The 17,604-nt window shown below is 42.3% G+C and overlaps 1 pseudogene across 1 annotated transcript in view; it reads left to right on the forward strand.

Annotated features, from left to right (window-relative positions):
* Positions 1-4,911: 4,911 nt before the first annotated feature.
* Positions 4,912-17,604, forward strand: part of LOC308308140 (tax1-binding protein 1 homolog B-like) — a 70,235-nt pseudogene continuing 57,542 nt past the window's right edge. Inside the window, exons 1-2 of the transcript in view lie at positions 4,912-4,950; positions 15,755-15,900. The product of the transcript in view is annotated as a tax1-binding protein 1 homolog B-like (transcript). The remainder of the gene's footprint in view (positions 4,951-15,754; positions 15,901-17,604) is intronic.

A 17,604-nucleotide genomic window follows, 5' to 3' on the forward strand; every position in this document is an offset into this window, starting at 1 on the left:
CTGGCTGGAATATGGCTTTGTATATATATTGCAACCCCTCCCCCAAAAATATTCCTGTCATTTCTAAAAATGTTGTAGCCTGATATACCTACCCCCATATCTGTGATCGAATCATCTAAATGTGTTTCTGAGACAGCAAGTATATTGATTTTATCCCCATTAATCAAGTCAGATATTTCTTCAACTTTATGTTTCAAACTATTGACATTAATATGAGCTATTCTTAACCCTTTTTTGGTAGGTTCATCACCATGATATTTTCAGTTCACATCCAAATTCATACTGACGCTGTCTGTAAGAATGAATTGAGTTAACTGTCATTAAAAAAACGGTTTATACCTATAGGTCAAAAACATTAAAAACAAGAATATCTGCTGTATATGAGTCAGATACTCAGTCACTGTTTGCATTGGTACCAGGTCGGTGCACTACAAGTCGGTCAAACTTTAGGTAGGCTTTGTTCCCTTTCTCTCTCTCTTCTCTCATTTTTGGCAGTAATTATTTTCGTTTTGCACGGACACTCTCAGAGTAGTCCTCATTAATAAAGATTCTGGTGCCTTTAAGTAATTTTGCACATCTCAAAATCTCATCCTTGTCTTTAAAACGAAGAAGTTTAACAACAACAGGTCGCTCCCGACCTGAAGCGTCATACCTCCCCGTCCTATGAGCCCGTTCAAATTCGATTTTAGTAACATCTATTTTGAGATGGTCAGTAAGTACTTTCCTGACCTTCTTTTCAGAGTCACCCCAGGTTTCAGATCTATCATCTGGTATGCCATCAAAAACAAGATTATTACGCCTAGACTGGTTTTCAAGGTAATCTGTTTTTGAAGAAAGATTGGCCATTTCAGATTGCAATGTAACAATGTTACTTGTAATCTGTTGCACTTTATTCAAATGATCTTGTTTAGCAGACTTCAAATCATCCATATCTGCCTGGGAAAACTGCAGACTAGATTTTAGGTCTTGAACATCTTTGGATACATTAAGTAGATCTTTCATCAAATTGTCAACTCGCACGTTTGTGGAGTCAACAATCAACTGTGGGAATGATTTGTAGTTATTTTCTTGCTGCTGTATCAGATCTTTGTAGAACAGTTTTTGCTGCTCTAGCAGTTCATGAACCATAGCAATAGTAACAACATCTTCATCATTTACACTGATGCTGGATGGTCATTAGGGCTGCAAAATTAATATTCGAATATCGGATATTCGTCGAATATGGGGAAAAAATGCATATTCGATCATAAAAATTTATATTTGAATTATTAAAAAAAAAAATATATATATATATATATATATATATATATATATATATATATATATATATATATATTCGGCCATACACGGTAGTACTACCGAAATATAACTGCGGCCATACACGGTAGTACTACCGAAATATAACTGCGGCCATACACTGTAGTACTACCGAAACATAACTCCGGCCATACACGGTGGTACTACGAAACATAACTCCGGCCATACACGGTGGTACTACGAAACATAACTCCGGCCGCTCTCTCTAGAGGTCTCATCACACGTTGTTATGGGAAGCTGCTAACGTTAGCTTCAGCTTGATAGCTTCATCCTCTGGCTGACTGGCTCTGTGAGTTACAAACTGTTGCACATAGGGTGACCACAGCTTAGCTTGTACATTTCTCATCAAGATGAATTTCAATCTTACACTGGAATGGAGGTTTGTCTGCAGTGGCTATGGCTATAGGCTATACAGTTAGCATGCATTTGTAACATAGCCACTAGTAGCCAGACAGCAGCTGTCTGTCTGTCTGTCTGTCTGTCTGTCTGTCTGTCTGTCTGACTGACTGACTGACTGACTGACTGACTGGCCGCAGACTGGAGAGTAGAGGAGAGGAGTAAGTCACATGAATGTTGCCAAGTCTGATATTTATAAGCCATGTTGGGCTTGTTTTATTACTTTTTTTGTTGTAAAGTTGCTTTTAAATAATGGTGGTTTGCGATTGTGAGCTTGTAGATCAGATCAACTGTTTTCAAATAGCCACTGTATATAGGTTTAAAGTGCTCATGTGGCCTATATTCACTTATTTTGGTCTTGTTTTCATAGACCTGGTTGCTTATTCCTCTTGCAAGATTTGGCAACACATCCATCTAATTTGATAATTGTAACAGAGAACTTAAAGTGACTATTTACTTTACTTTTTTGCTTTTATTAGTTTATAGCCTAATTGCATTTTCTTTTTTGTGTAAAACTATTTTCATGAGCTTTATAAATAAATCTCTTTGAAACTGAAGACCATGGCCAATATTGATGATAATATAAAAAAAAAAAACCTATATGATAAGATAAGACACTGGATAGATATTGTATCTGAGGGGTTGATAAACCGACCAATACTGGCTCACAGTGAACAATTTGAAAAATAGACAATAGTAAAAGATAATATATAAAAAAGTACATGAAGGAAGCCGTTAAGATCCACCACACTCTAGGTTATATCTAAATTGGCGTTGTGACGGTTTCTGCTTTTACCGGTTCGATCCGGTTTACTTGATGATACCGGTTCAGTTTATGAAAGTATCCAATTAAAATAAATCTTACAAATGTAAACGTATGCTGGCGGCGTCACGTGTATTTTCCGACAGCATTAAATTCATTCTGTATTGTATTTATTATATTTGTGTATATACTGTACTGAGTGAATCTAGTGGAGCGCAGATCTGCTACTGTTGTTGACAGCTCACTGCGACCCGCCTCCTCCTTCATTCAATCACAAGTTCACAACTGGACACACGCGCTATTGTTTATAGATGTGGTGGTGGACATTGGACAACGTGTTAGAAGCCACACAGGTCTTCATTGTGTCTTTACAACAATAGCGACGATTAACGTCAGGGTGAACGTGGTCAAATAACCTTTATTGGCTAAACTACAACACTGAGGAAGCAAGCTAGCCTAGCATGTACTGTATGCTAGCTGGATACAGTATGTATGTAGCCTAGCTGTTTGATTGATTGCGTTTTCGTGGCGGCGGCGTCCCTTTGGTGGTCTGCCGGGGCTGCGGACCACCACTGCCGCCTGTGCCTTGCCCTCCCGTATCCATAGAGGGGTGGCACGTCCGTCTAGGATCAAAACAAAAAGTAGCCGATCTACAAGCAATCCCAATCCACTGTTTTTTACCCAATCCACTGGTTTTCTGTACAGCAGAGCAAACACAAACACGGCAGAGAGCATTGTCCCTATCTCCACCTCTATTCAAGGGGTCTACCACCTCTATCCCCATGAACCTTAAAGTACAGACATCGTGACCAACAGCATTAAAATGCCTGGCAACTGAAGATTTTTGATCTTTGTTGCGGATAGAACTTTTATGTTCTGAGAACCTTGTTTTGATTTCCCTGATTGTCTTCCCCACATAGCAAAGTCCACACGGACACTTTAACAGGTATACGACATATTTAGTTTTACATGTAATTCTGCCCTTGACTAAATATGGAGGAGATTTGTCGTACAATAAGCATAGTTCCCTGGCTGATGCTATCTGTTGGAATGCGGTGCTGACTTTTTTCCAATGACGGCGGAGCCGCGGAGGCAGAGACAAGGGCTACGTGCCTACGGGCAGTCCCCTCTTCATTAGCCTGAAACATGACGGTCGCGACCGTTCATATCGAACGACCGCCATGCATCCAGTCTCCAGTGAGCCCGACTATTACAAATTACATGACTTGGTATCTATGTGAAACAAATGTATTACGTCATTGTGAGTTTCTAATTGATTACAGCTTTACACAGCTGGTTCGACTAACTTTGTGACGCAGTGGTGGAAAAAGTACTCACATATTTTACTTAAGTAAAAGTACCAATACTACAATGTAGAAATACTCTTAATTAAAAGCCCAGAATTCAAAATGTACTTGAGTAAAAGTATGAAAGTGTTGGCATCAAAATGTACTTAAAGTACCAAAAGTAAAAGTACAAAATGTTTGAAAATAGCAGATCTACTTATTCTTATTCGTCATTTCCTGTCATCTTGTCATTACAAATGCTGATGAAGACCTAGATGGTCGAAACATGTCAGTTTTTAGCCTGTTGTGAGGTATGTGGAGATGATGTCTGCACATCAGAGTTTTCCGGATCCGGAACTGTGTCTGCAGAGATCTCCATATATGGGCATATATGGACACAGGCAAACAGATGGTCAAAACAGGTCGTATGACAACAGTTATAATGGGGTTTGCATTAAAGGGTGGGGCATTCATTCCCTATTTACATTGTTCCCGAGTAGGCCGGTCCCCAACTACACACTCGGCCGCCCGACAGACAGATGCAGATATCTCCGTATATGGGCATAAAGTGGACGCAGACAGACAGATACAGATATCTCCATATATGGACATAAATAGACACAGGCAAACAAATGGTCAAACGGGTCCTATGACAACAGGTATAATGGGGTTTGCATTAAAGGGCGGGGCATTCATTCCCTATTTACATTGTTCCCGAGTTTGCCAGTCCCTGACTAGACACTCAGCCGCCCGAAGGGCGGCCGAGCTTCTAGTTACAATTAATTGTAGCTATTTCATGAAGGGTTTTACTTGATTATTAGAACTATATCATTTTTAGCTTGATAACTGGTCATTTTAGGTTGTTTTTTAATGTCCACGGAATCAAGAATTGTTTTCTGCAGAATTCCGCACAATCAGGATTGTTCTCCGCGGAATCAAGACTTTTTCTCTGCGGATTCCTGGGGGGACTAATTAAATAACTTCAAATATCTCTAGACTTTGCTTAATGAGTGTCTTCTTCACCTTCCTGTGTTTCAGCAAAGAGTGAAAAATAGTGAAATGGAATCCGAGTTTTTTCAAAGAATCAGAAGAAATTTGGAATCGAGAAAAAAAGGAGGAGGATCCAATTTATCCTGCACAATGGAGACAATGGAGCACCAGAAGAGTATGCAGTCTGGGAGCAGCCAGGTGCACGCACACAAACATACGCACGCACGCGTACAAACACACACACACACACACACACACACACACACTCACACTCCAATCAGTGGTTCTCAAAGTGGGGTCCGGGGACCCCCAGGGGTCCTTGGGCGGGTTCCAGGGATCAAATCATTTTAATTCACAGGGTGCCTATGTGACTCATATATCCTTTTCTCAGTCCTCAAAAGTGAGTAAGCACACCCCTCTCATTTCTGCAAATATTTAATTACAGTATATCTCTTCATGGGACAACACTGAAGAAATGACTCAACTCTCAACTCAACTCAACTTTATTTATATAGCTCATTTACATGACAAGTCAACCAAAGTGCTGTACAGGTAAAAAAAAAAAAAAAAGCAACAACGCAGTAGCATACAAGACAACAAAACAATAGCATACAGTAGAAAATTACAAACAAACAGACATTTAGCAGCAATGAGGGAAATCAAGTGTCACTAAAAGCCAGGGAGAAAAAAATATGTTTTTAACAGGGATTTAAAAATAGCTATTGATTGGGCGGCTCTGATATGTATAGGCAAATTGTTGGCAAAGGCCCGATCGCCCCTAGTTACTCTATTCGTAGGTAACTCCGACAACAGCAGCTGGTCGGCCAGCCTTAAAGCTCTGGTTGGGGAGTAGTTAGAGATGAGATCAGCAAGTGAAGGGGGTGCCATCCCATTCCTAATTTTAAAAGCATACATTAAAATCTTAAAATCGATTCGGTAGCAGACAGGAAGCCAGTGGAGCGAGGCTAGGACTGGGGTAATATGGTCGCGCTTCTTTTTGCTGGTAAGGAGGCGTGCTGCTGCATTCTGGTTCAACTGTAGGCGTCTGAGTTGTGATTGATCTATACCGGCGTACAGAGAGTTACAGTAGTCCAATCTCGATGAAATAAATGCGTGGATGACCTTCTCAAGGTCATTGCGGGATAAGTATGGTTTAATCTTGCCATAAACCTGGGGTTTATGGCAATTTGTTGACACTATGGTGGAAATGTGTTCAGTTTTTGACCGTTTGACCGCTCCAGTTAGAAACTGGAGTAGCTAACTTCGGATTGGATCAGATGGCATTTGTAGATATCTTTGAATACTGAGGCAGTGCCCCCACCAGTACCACCAGTGGTGCGTGGGGAGCTGAAAAAAGTGCAGCCAGGGGGAAGCAGTTCAGAATAAGACACACAATCGCCAGCATGGGACCAGGTTTCTGTTAAAAACATAAAATTCAAGTGACGTGAAGTAAACAGGTCATTTAAAATAAAAGATTTGCCTGTGAGTGATCAGTATTAAACAGAACCATATTAAGGTTAACCACTGGGCTAGGACGGGATTGTAGTCAGTGTACAGCTTTGATAACGGTGTAATTTTATTGTCCCCTCAAAGTAACTCTACATACAGCCATTAATATCTAAACTGTTGGCACCAAAAGTGGCTCAACTGTCAATTTTTTTTGTGGTCACCATTACTTTACAGCACTGCCTTAACCCTCTTGGGTATGGAGTTCACCAGAACTTCACAGGTTGCCACTGGAACCCTCTTCTACTCCTCCATGACTATCACAGAGCTAGTGGATGTTAGGGATCTTGCGCTCCTCCACCTTCCGTTTCTAGATGCCCCACAGATGCTTAATAGGGTTTAGGTCTGGAGACATGCTTGGCCAGTCACCTTTACCCTCAGCTCCTTTATTAAGGATGTGGTTGTCTTGGAGGTGTGTTTGTAGCCGTTATCATGTTGAAATACTGCCCTGTGGCCCAATTTCAGAAGGCTTCAATATGTCACATTCAGTACATGTTGCCATTCATAGCTTCCCAGTGCTAGCTAAGCAGATTAATGAGGGAATCGTTCACTTTGTGATACAAGCCTGAAATCTGGCACATATACTCTTCAAATCCCATTCTTTTCAAAAATACCGCTGGCCATGCAAAATTCCAAGATGGCGGCCCCCGAAATCCAAGATGTCCGTCCAAAAATGTTTTTCCTTTATAACTCAAATTATATTGATTTTAAGACCCGTATTCAAATTGTATATAAAGATTGGCATTGCGGATGTTTTGGTACATAAAAACAAAGTGGTAATTTTGCATTGTTGCTCTCTGCTGTTTGTGTGACAACATGAACATACATACCTATATACCTACCTATATACGTTCACATTAGGGTGCCATGGCATTGGTCCGAAGGTTCATTAGTCCGAAGGTTCATTAGTCCGAATTTGTTAAGAATACTATGCCTAACTCTAACACTAAACTCAGTAACCCTAACTAAATTCGGACTAATGAACCTTCGGACTAATGAACCTTCGGCTTATGGGCAGTCCCCCACATTAGAGCGTAGCACGGGTCTTCCAGGACCCGATAACCCGAGACCCAAACCGAGACCCAAGCCGTTTCGGGTCTAAAATATTCACTTGTCAGGGTAGGATAGGTTCTAATTGCCTCGGGTCCATTCGGGGCTGTCCAAAATGCATTTACCCACAAGGATCTGAGAGGACCCGAGATTAAAAAATATACTGTGTACATACCCTTCAACTTTAAAATATATATTGTTTTTAATGAGACATGCATTGTAATTACTCTCCCAAATCCATATTATCGTCTCGCTTATTGAATGAGTCCCGCTGAAGCGCATCCAATCTCAAGTGTTGCGCTGCTGCTTTTTTGCAAGGTGAAACGCAAACAGAAGCCATGTGGATGATGCAGCAGTTTGGGACGTCATTTAGCCTATATAGAGCATGTTTCTGAACATCATCTGTGAGGATGGGCGACATAAAGTCTGCGAAAATCTGTCTATCTGCAACACAAAAGCACCGACGCACGCAAGCCAGCTGAGTCTCGTCTCTGTCTGTGATTACTCTAGCTCCTTTCGGAACCACTCGCTCTGCGGCTATGCCACTCCGAGATGTGGAGCGGCATAGCCGCGGAGCGAGTGGTTCCGAAAGGAGCTATGATGGGCCCATTTAGCGTCCCAGCTCAACCTGTGGCCGGACGCATTATTTTCCGGCTTTTGTAAATCTCCCGTTAGAATACAGGTCTGACTCTGCGCAGCCAGTGCAGTGCCACTATCAGCCAGCCAGCCTGCTGTCTTACATTTGCATATCACGGTAATTCTCACGTTTCTTTGGTCTAAAACAGCTTGCATTGGTATAGAAAAATAGCAGATATACAAGCTCACAGTCACAGCGCGACACCGCACTGCAGCGTGTCGCGTGCTACGTGAGTGCATTTTGTTTAGTGCTCGTTCCCAACTGTTACACTGGACGCTAGAGTCGCTCCTCCCACGCTTGTTAGAAAAAACGACGTCAAGGTTTGCCCAAAGACGCCGAAATTAAACGAAATTTGGCCAACAATGGAGCAAGGTCAATAAGTTAAAGGAGTCATCCAGACCAAAACACATATAGGGTTAAATCTGCCTTTTATCATACCCCTTCATACCTGCTTTAGTCGATTTTTTTCATAGCTGCTCCTTTTGCTAGATTTAGATCATAACTAACACAGTGGATTGTCCTTAGGCTAGTGCGGTTATTTCTTTAGCTTCAAAGTTAGTATTTTTTTATTGGATTGTGTTTACACAACATCCTGAGACCAACCAAACCGCTGTTTTGACCTCACAGGCACCCTTACAGGCACCCTTGAGGGGTCGGTTTGACAAGTAAGGGTGCCTGTGAGGTCAAAACAGCGGTGTGGTTGGTCTCAGGACGTTGTGTACACACAATCCAATAAAAATACTAACTTTGAAGCTAAAGAAATAACCGCACTAGCCTAAGGACAATCCACTGTGTTAGTTATGAGAGAGCCCGCAAATCTAGCAACAGGGGCAGCTATGAAAAAAAAACGACTAAAGCAGGTATGAAGGCTGAAGGGGTATGATAAAAGGCAGATTTAACCCTATATGTGTTTTGGTCTGGATGACTCCTTTAATAAAGAAACACGGAATTGACGATTATTTTGCACTGCTGTGTGTAACGGATTGATGTCAGCAAGGGGAAGCTGGGAAGGTAGGACGCAATGACAATGCTTTGACAGCCTGACAGGCAATGACTGAAGTGCTGAAGGTTATTCCCCAATTGTGAACAAAATAACTTTAGCTGCAGCAGTACCCATATATCCACAAGTCTCCCCTTCTCTTCCCCTCTCTCTGTTATATTATTTCTGATATGCCAGTCACATTCGATTTCTAATGGGACAATTTAACCCAAGAATAATTGCAAAAAAACTATTTATATACAGTGTAGGCCCATCATAAAATAACATAATTCATGAAGGGTCTTTGGGTGCATAAATAAGGGAGGTATGCTACCCAGTCTAAGTTTAAACCACTTAACCTATTTTACACTATAGGCTATTCGAAATAGCCGATCTACAAACTGAGCTTGATCTAGTTTTTTTCTAAAAGTGTACAAATCTGGAATAATATGTGGGTCCCTGGCTGGCACAAAATATTTTGAGAAGGGGGTCCGTGACTAAATTTGCCTATATAATTTTGGGGGTCCCATACAGAGCGCCCCGGAAAAGTGTCCTCCTTTCTGAGGTCTTGCTGGTGGCCACCCTATACTACAGACTGTAGCCCTGTCCTGGCTATCTGGAGGCTGGAGCTAACTGTTAGCGAATTTGCTAACACAGCTATGAAACAGGGCAAGGGTAAAGTTTGTGTCCTAAAGGCGCCTGTAAATGACTAATTCCACAGTGTTTTTCATCATTCATTCAACCCAGCTTCCAGTGTGTGCCCAGACACACACACACTCTTGTCTCACACGAGCTCCGGCTCCGTTGCTGGCTCACACTGCGTGTTGACAATGGTAGAGAGCTACGGAAGCCTCAAAGGGTACAAAAAAAGGCATTTTTTTAGCGTTTAAAAAAAACGCTGTTAATAGGTTGATGCGTTAATTAGTTAATAACGCTTTAACTTGTACAGCATTAATCTTTATATGCAGAACAGCAAATGGCGGACGATGATGGTGATAGAGGAGGTTTTCGCAGAGGTTTCGGTGGCAGGGGCCGCGGACGCGGCAAGGGCCGTGGAGTCCAGGGCGGAGTTAAGAGCGGGGTCCACAATTTCACTGTTTTAAGATCCTTGTCCGCAGTAGCACTGATCAAATATCTGAACCACTACATGTCCTGGTTTTAGATTGATTAAATATAGATTTTTCTTTAGTGTCTTTCTTACAGTCTATACAATGATGCTAAAAAGGATGACTAATTTCTGGTGGTGTGTTATGAGTGGTGTTTCTGGTGGTGTAGTGTTCCTGAAACCCCAATGTAAATAAGCCCATAAGACTAATATTGTTATGTCTATCCTTTTAGTTGACCTTGTACCACTGAACTGTACTGTCATGTACCTTTTCCTATGCAAACCCCTAAAAGAAATCCTCAATCAAAGCTAGAGTTGTTTAGTCTAGGGAACAGTTCAGTCAGATGCTCTATTATGGTGGTTTTGAGGTAGAAATGGTAAAAAGCTTGTTTTGAGCACTTGAATGGATGGTTTAGAATCTGTTCTGTTGAAAAGGTGCAGTTACTTGGTTTGCTAAAATAAGAAATTGACTAACAACTATCAAATGGTGTAATTGGCACATCTACAAGTTCACAAAGCTGCAAGGCATTGTGAGCTTGTAGATTGTCTTTTTGTCAGGGTGGGGAATACCTTTCATGGTTACGCCTAATGGCTAGATGTGTGACCACATTACTATATGAATGATACTTCTGTGACTGTTTGAAATTTTAATTAAAATATGGTGATTAATTGAGATCAGGGGTGGGAGATATGGAAAAATACAATATCACAATATTTTTCCAAACAGTTTCACGATACACAATCTTATCAGGATTCTTTTCATGTTGTTTTGTTATGGTTGTTTTTCAAGTTACTTATAGCCGGGCAGATAACAGAAATAATCGTTCACTTGCGGATACAAGCACCAAAATTGGCACACATACTCCTTAGGGATTGCTCTTTTCATAAAACCATCTGGCCAAATCAAATTTCAAGATGGCGGCCATTTTTCAAGATGGCCGCCATAAAATACCATAGACCTGTCCTATTTGAATGATCTTGGTGTCAAATCATACATTTTTCACTATGTAGAATCCAAATTTGGACCCATGGACTTACTCACTGGCTTCCTTGTACCATATATCAGTCCCGGAATCCTAATATTCTGCTAAATTAGAGGTTTGTGTTATGTCTGACTCGGATAAAATGGGTGGTAGTGTATATCTTAGTATTGTTAGAGGTTTATAGTGTGTATGTGTGTGTGTGTGTGTGTGTGTGTGTGTGTGTGGGGGGGGGGGGGGGTAATGTAGTAACTCAACAGAGCGGATTTCAATGCACAGCGGCTGACGCGGCTAAAATGCATGGTAGATATAATAGCGCCGTGGGATCACTCTTTGTCTAGTCTCTATTCTTCGACCTTTTCGACTTGGGTAACCCTGCCAGGAGTACAGGAGTACAAGACTCCTGCCGACATAGCTCTGGGGGTCATGGAGACACGCAAACTGCCTCACCACGATAAGGTGATGATCCCGTCGAGGCAGGAGGTAGTTTTTTTTTTTGTCTTTTCTTTTTTTTTTTTTCTTTCTAGGGCCTAGGCAGTATAGTACAATAGTATAGTAGGCCTATACTACAACGCTTCTAAACCTCGCACCTGCAGCTGCACAGTGCCGTGCAGGTCAGACCAAAGTGGTAGCATTTGCATCGACTGCAGCATTCCAACTTGCATCCACACTTGGTCAGCTGCTGGCAACTCTCTGCAATGGGTGGGAGCTCAGTCCAATCAATCTGCCACAGATCTCCTTTCTTGGTCCAGCCCCAGTTGTCAGGAGTCTGCATTTCTGGTTGACATACTGTTGACTGACTCCAGATGCAGGCCGCTTGATAGGAAGCGCGCTTCACATGTTGCTTCAGTGCTGCTTGCGTTGGAGGAATGGCTTTGTATGGCCTCTGCTTCCGAGCAAACAAGTCCAACCTCGCATCATTGACACCTTCAGCTGTGCTGGATCGGTCGTACATCATGACCACAAACTTCTCCAAGGTTTTCAGGTCTTCATCATCCACTACAGGTGGGTAATGGCTGAGTTTGCTGAAGACACCAGAAGCCTCATCACAAACATTCCAGGTTTGCCACGCAGACTTCTTCCCCTTTACGCGGAATGCTGAAACAACATCGCAGCCAGTGAAGGCATGGAAGAAGAGCATCCCTTTGCTCTTTTCTGCAAGAGTGCAACACAGGTCATGAACAGAATCCACTTTAAGTTCTGTCTTTGGCCAAAGGCAACCCACTGCCCAGCCCTGAGGCTCATAGGGCAGGAGTCTATGTCCTGTTTCTGTGAGGCTGCTTGATGTACATTAAGTACCCCTAGTGGACATGATAATAGTTTGTCACAGGGACATACCCCAATCCAGCCTTTGATGCTGAGGTCATAGATTCAAGATGTATGACAAGGTCCATATATGGAGTTCCCTGATGTCTTCAATATTAAGCCCATATCTAACAGGACTTCATATGGGAATGCCCATATATGGAGGACACATTGGCCACATACCACACTAACAGAATCCATATATGGCCAAGACAGATGGCCAAGACAGCCCATATCTGTGTGACTGGTTCTACAGACAGGGATCTCCATGTATGGGCATAAAAGGGTATGTTGTCAGTTGTCATGGACATCATAGTACTTTCACATAACAAATAACTGAGTAAGCATGTTTGGGCTCTCACAGCATATCTCCATATACAGTACATGGACCTCCATATATGGGTACCAGGGGGTCTCCATATATGGGTAAACAGCTGTTTGGATGGCCCCCTGTAGTAACGCTGAGGACACCTGGGGGTCCCGGACCCTGTGGAAGACCCCTGGTATTAGCTACAGAGCCCAGGTACAGGTACAAAAGCTTTTATGCTTCAAGTATGATCTAATTGTTCTGGAGCAGGAGCAGAGCAAGGACTGTACTGAGATAGGCTCAGGGGTCATTCCGGGGGTCCCAGGTGAGGAGAGACCCCCACCAAAAGTCATAAAGGTTATTCTGGCTGCTTCAAAAGTGCAATATATGAACTTAGAATGTTTTAAAACCTTCAAAACAACTCTAATATTATGAGAATTGGACATTAACTGGCTGACATACTGTTCTGCGAGGTCCTAACATAGATGACCCCCCAGAAAGGGGGCTGGGGTCAGGAAAATCTGACACCCATCATTTTCTGACAGTTTGGTCCCTATAAATGCCAAAGCAGTAAAAAAATACATTTTAGCAAAGAAATCCTTAGAAGTACACTTCTTATCACACTAGGTAGTAACTCCGAGGACCCCCAGGGGTCCCGAAGCCCCTGTGGAAGACCCCTGGTATTTGTTACTACTTTTTTTTTGTTTTCAGAAAAAAAGTTTATGCTTCAATTATGATCTAATATGACATTGTTCTGGAGCAGGAGCAGAGCGAGTACTGAGATAGGCTCAGGGGTCCATCTGGGGGGGTCCCAGGTGAGGAAAGACCCCAACCAAAAGTCAGAAAGCTTATTCTGGCTGCTTCAAAAGTGTAATAAATGAACTCAGAATGTTTTAAAACCTACAAAACAACCCTAATATTAAGAAAATTGGACATTAACTGGCTGGCGTACTGTTCTGGCATGCAGGTCCCAAACTAGATGACCCCCAGAAAGGGGGTGGGGGTCCGGAAAAGTTGACACCCATCATTTTCTCATAGTTTGGACTCTATAGAACCAGGATCTGCAAAAAGATCAATTTTAGCACAAAAATCCTACGGGAGCTGTTTTTTGGACGCATCGCACCACACTATTAGCAGAATATTAAGATTCCGGGACTGATATATGGTACAAGGAAGCCATTGAGTAAGTCCATGGGTCCAAATTTGGATTCTACATAGTGATAAATGTATGATTTGACACCAAAATTATTCAAATAGGACAAGTCTATGGGATTTTATTGCGGAATGCAAGATTACTGTATATTCAATGGCGGCCATCATGAAAATTGGCCGCCATCTTGATTTTTTTTTTGGCCAGATGGTTTTCTGAAAAGAGCAATGCCTAAGGAGTATGTGTGCCAATTTTGGTGCTTGTATCCGCAAGTGAACGATTCACCTGTAATATGCACTTTATCTGCCTCGCTATTAACAGTACGTACAAGGTAATAATACAAATAAAAAAAACATCCTTTTAGGCTGTCTAAATTACAAGTATGTAACTCTGACAGTATACAAATGAAACCAAATGGACCCATTCACTGTCAGAGTTAAGGGGAGACCTTGACATTTTAAAGTTTGAGAACAACTGATTTAGACCAACATGCAGATTTAAATGAATTCTGCAATGAATCTCTTTATTAAAGAGGTGGTGCCATAGTTTTGTACTTTTTCTGGTTTCATGTGTCTAGGAGGTTGACAGTACTTCATTTGACCCCCTGGTGTGGCTGTTATGAGCAATTATGTATTCCTTTGTATTTTGGGTTTCTTCCTCGAGGCTGCCACCTTGTGGGTCAAAAGTGCCGATCCAAAATATATCATATAATCATATAATGATCCCCTTTCCTTTGTGACACTTTGTGTATGGCTAACTTCAGCTGGATCACCTCCCACCTAACTAACCAGGCATACTTAAAGGGGGCGTGACACGGCCAAAACAGCTAATTATGGCTATCAAATTAACCAATTTTTTTAATGATGTCATGTACCCCCATGTTAAATTACCCAATCAAATTAATTTATTGTAGTTACTGTACTGAAAGTAGTACTTTCTGTACAGTAACGGCAATACATTAATTTGATTGGGCTAATATGGGGGGAGGGGCGGAGACTCGCGGAGTCGAGTATCCATATCATTATCTTTTGAAACTGCCCCAAAAAAAGCTGTCCGAGGCGTGTTTCCGACTTTCTAAACCAACTTTAAAACTATCAGTTCTAGGGGTAAAAATTATACACCATTCGCTATAAAATGGTAAAAAAGTACATGTCTTCTTCAAAAAAAGGTGTCAGAGATTCGTTACGAGGGTCAACATGCTTCTCCCCGTCTAAGGGACGGTTTTGTCGGCCATACCCTGCTGTGTCTTCCGCTAAACCTGACTGGAGGACCTGGCCGGGACGCGTGATTATGGATCCCACTGGGAAAGATGGAGAACGAGCGTCCAGCGATCTCCTTTTCTCCTTTTCCTCGGCAGCTTTGAGCCCTTTTAGCAGACATATGTCCTGCTGTCTCGGAGGACTGAGGTCCGTGGCTCATACACTCTGTGTGTGTAGCCTGTGTGTGTGTGTGTGTGTACACACAATAGCTCTCGCAAATAGCCGTGCGGTGCTAGCCACGCTACACGCTAACAACAAGGTTGTGCGCGGCACCGCACGACGGACGAAGTATACATTCACTACTAACTGATACGGCCCCGCCTCCTTCACAGACTGTTTGAAGAAACACCACGTGACCTACTGTATCATAATGTTAATTTTCGGCCGGTGTCGCCAGTCCTTTAATGAACTGGTGGGTGTGGCCACATAAAAACCTAATTTTAACTCTTTCTGTACACTTATTTTTGGAAAAAAGCTTCCTCCTATTATATTCATAAATAATACCTGATAATTATGTTTTGTGTGTGTGTGTGTGTGGGGGGGGGGGGGGGGGGTCATGGCACCCCATCTTTAACAATTCAACAGGATTTTTTACAAGGCTCCCCTGTTGTATCACAATATATACGATATCTCTGAAAAGGCATATCGTGGAAGCATTGTATCATATCAACGATATTTATCACCATATCGCCCACCCCTAATTGAAAATGTGATTGTCTGTCAGGAGGTGCAGAGTTCGTCCCAGGCCCTGCAGGAGGAGCGAGAGGAGGTGAAGAGGGGGCTGGAGGAGGCCACAGCCAGGGTGCTCCAGCTGGAGGAGGACCTGATAGGAGTCACCCAGGGCCTGCAGAAGGAGACCGGGTTGGACGGGTGAGCTGAGGAATACAGTTTAATGCACAATAACATCCTCGCCATCAGTGTACATTATTATGCATTATTTTATGCTTTAACTATTAACATGCTTTTTTTTTTTCAAATGACATGTTAAGATGTGAGTATGAATGTAAAAATATAACTCCCCTTTTTGATCATCTCCTATGGCTGTTTCCATGATGGTCCATATTTTGTCGTATTAATAATAATAATAATAATAGCTTGGATTTATTAGGTACCCAAAGCGCTTAACAACAAAGGAAACTAGAAAAGAAGATTCCTACGAAATTTTAAGTGTGCCTGCAGCTCGCCAAGTGTGTGCATTAGCATTTTTAATATTAGCATTTGTATTATTAGCATCTTAGCATTAAATAATTTTAACATTAACATTTTAACGTTAGCATTAGCATTTTACCGTTAGCATTAGGGGTTAGCCGTTAGGTCTGTGGGAACCAAATTCCGAGACAGTACAATGGTGCAAACTGGAGTTGTGGCTGTTTAAAGTTCAGCCAATAGGAAGAGAGGGGGCGGGGCTTCAGCAATTACAGCTCATTCATATTGGCTGTAAGTACAAACAGTGAGTTTCAAGACGGTACCATGCTGCAAACTGAAGTTATAGCTGTTTAAAGCTCAGCCAATAGGAAGATATGGGTGGGGCTTAAGAGGGCGGTACCATACTGTGAATTGAGCCCAGCCAATAGGAATACAGAGGGGCGGGGCTTAATCAATTACAGCTTATCCCTATTGGCGGGAAAAAGTCCAAAGTCATGTGAGCATTTTAAAGTTTAAATCACGTTGCTAGGCAAAAGTATGCCAGAGTAATGTGGCGCCTAGTCTGGGATCACTTCACTTTTCGGGTTTGTAACCGGTCTGGAGCGGAAACCACAAAACGTCATGTTGTAGTACTCAAAGGACTACAATTTGGCCGGAACTATGCACCGGAAACAGTTTTAACCCAAAACAATTACCCTGCGCTCAAGGACATACTTTTAGGGCCTACCTAATAAACTCCTCGATGCGGAGTAGTTTTGCTTTTGAAAAAATAGTTTGGTATATGCATGTTTTATTCCAACTGTTAGCGACCGGCAAAACCACACTAGGCGAGCATTTTAATAGGGATTGGGGAAACAAACGGTGGGAACCAAATCAAAGCGACGCCGCTTCTTCTAGTGGTTTCCGCGCTTTAGGCGGAAACCAAACGGCCTGTAGTGAACAAACACCAGGATTTCTCTCTGAAAGCCTGGTAGGCGAGGTTATGTGGCGCCAACGTTTCTGTTTTGTTTTTTTTTCGGAGTCCCCTATTCAAAGTCAATGGGGTTTTTGGGTGTTGTTACGTCGCCATGGTAACACGGATCGTCAAGAAATGTAATAGCACCCCATTCCTGGCCGAGCCGCACGTTTTGATGTATATATTCGCAATGGTAACACAGATCGCCAAGAAAAGTAATAGCACCCCATTCCCGACCGAGCTGCACGTTTTGATATGTTTCAGTCAGTTTGGGTAACTCAGTGAGATTGGGGTAAGAGCACTCGTTTTGTCGTTCACCACACACCATTAACACCACCTGGATCAATTCACCTTGATAGTCTCTTATCAACGCACCTGTGTAATTCTGCGTATTCACCATGAGATGGCGACAACAGCCATTCACTTGTGCAGTCGCTGACGTCACTCGTTTGCGACCCCTCTGTCTTTGTTTA

Source organism: Nannobrachium achirus (assembly GCF_963921795.1).
Source record: "Nannobrachium achirus genome assembly, chromosome: 2".
Lineage (NCBI taxonomy): Eukaryota > Metazoa > Chordata > Actinopteri > Myctophiformes > Myctophidae > Nannobrachium > Nannobrachium achirus.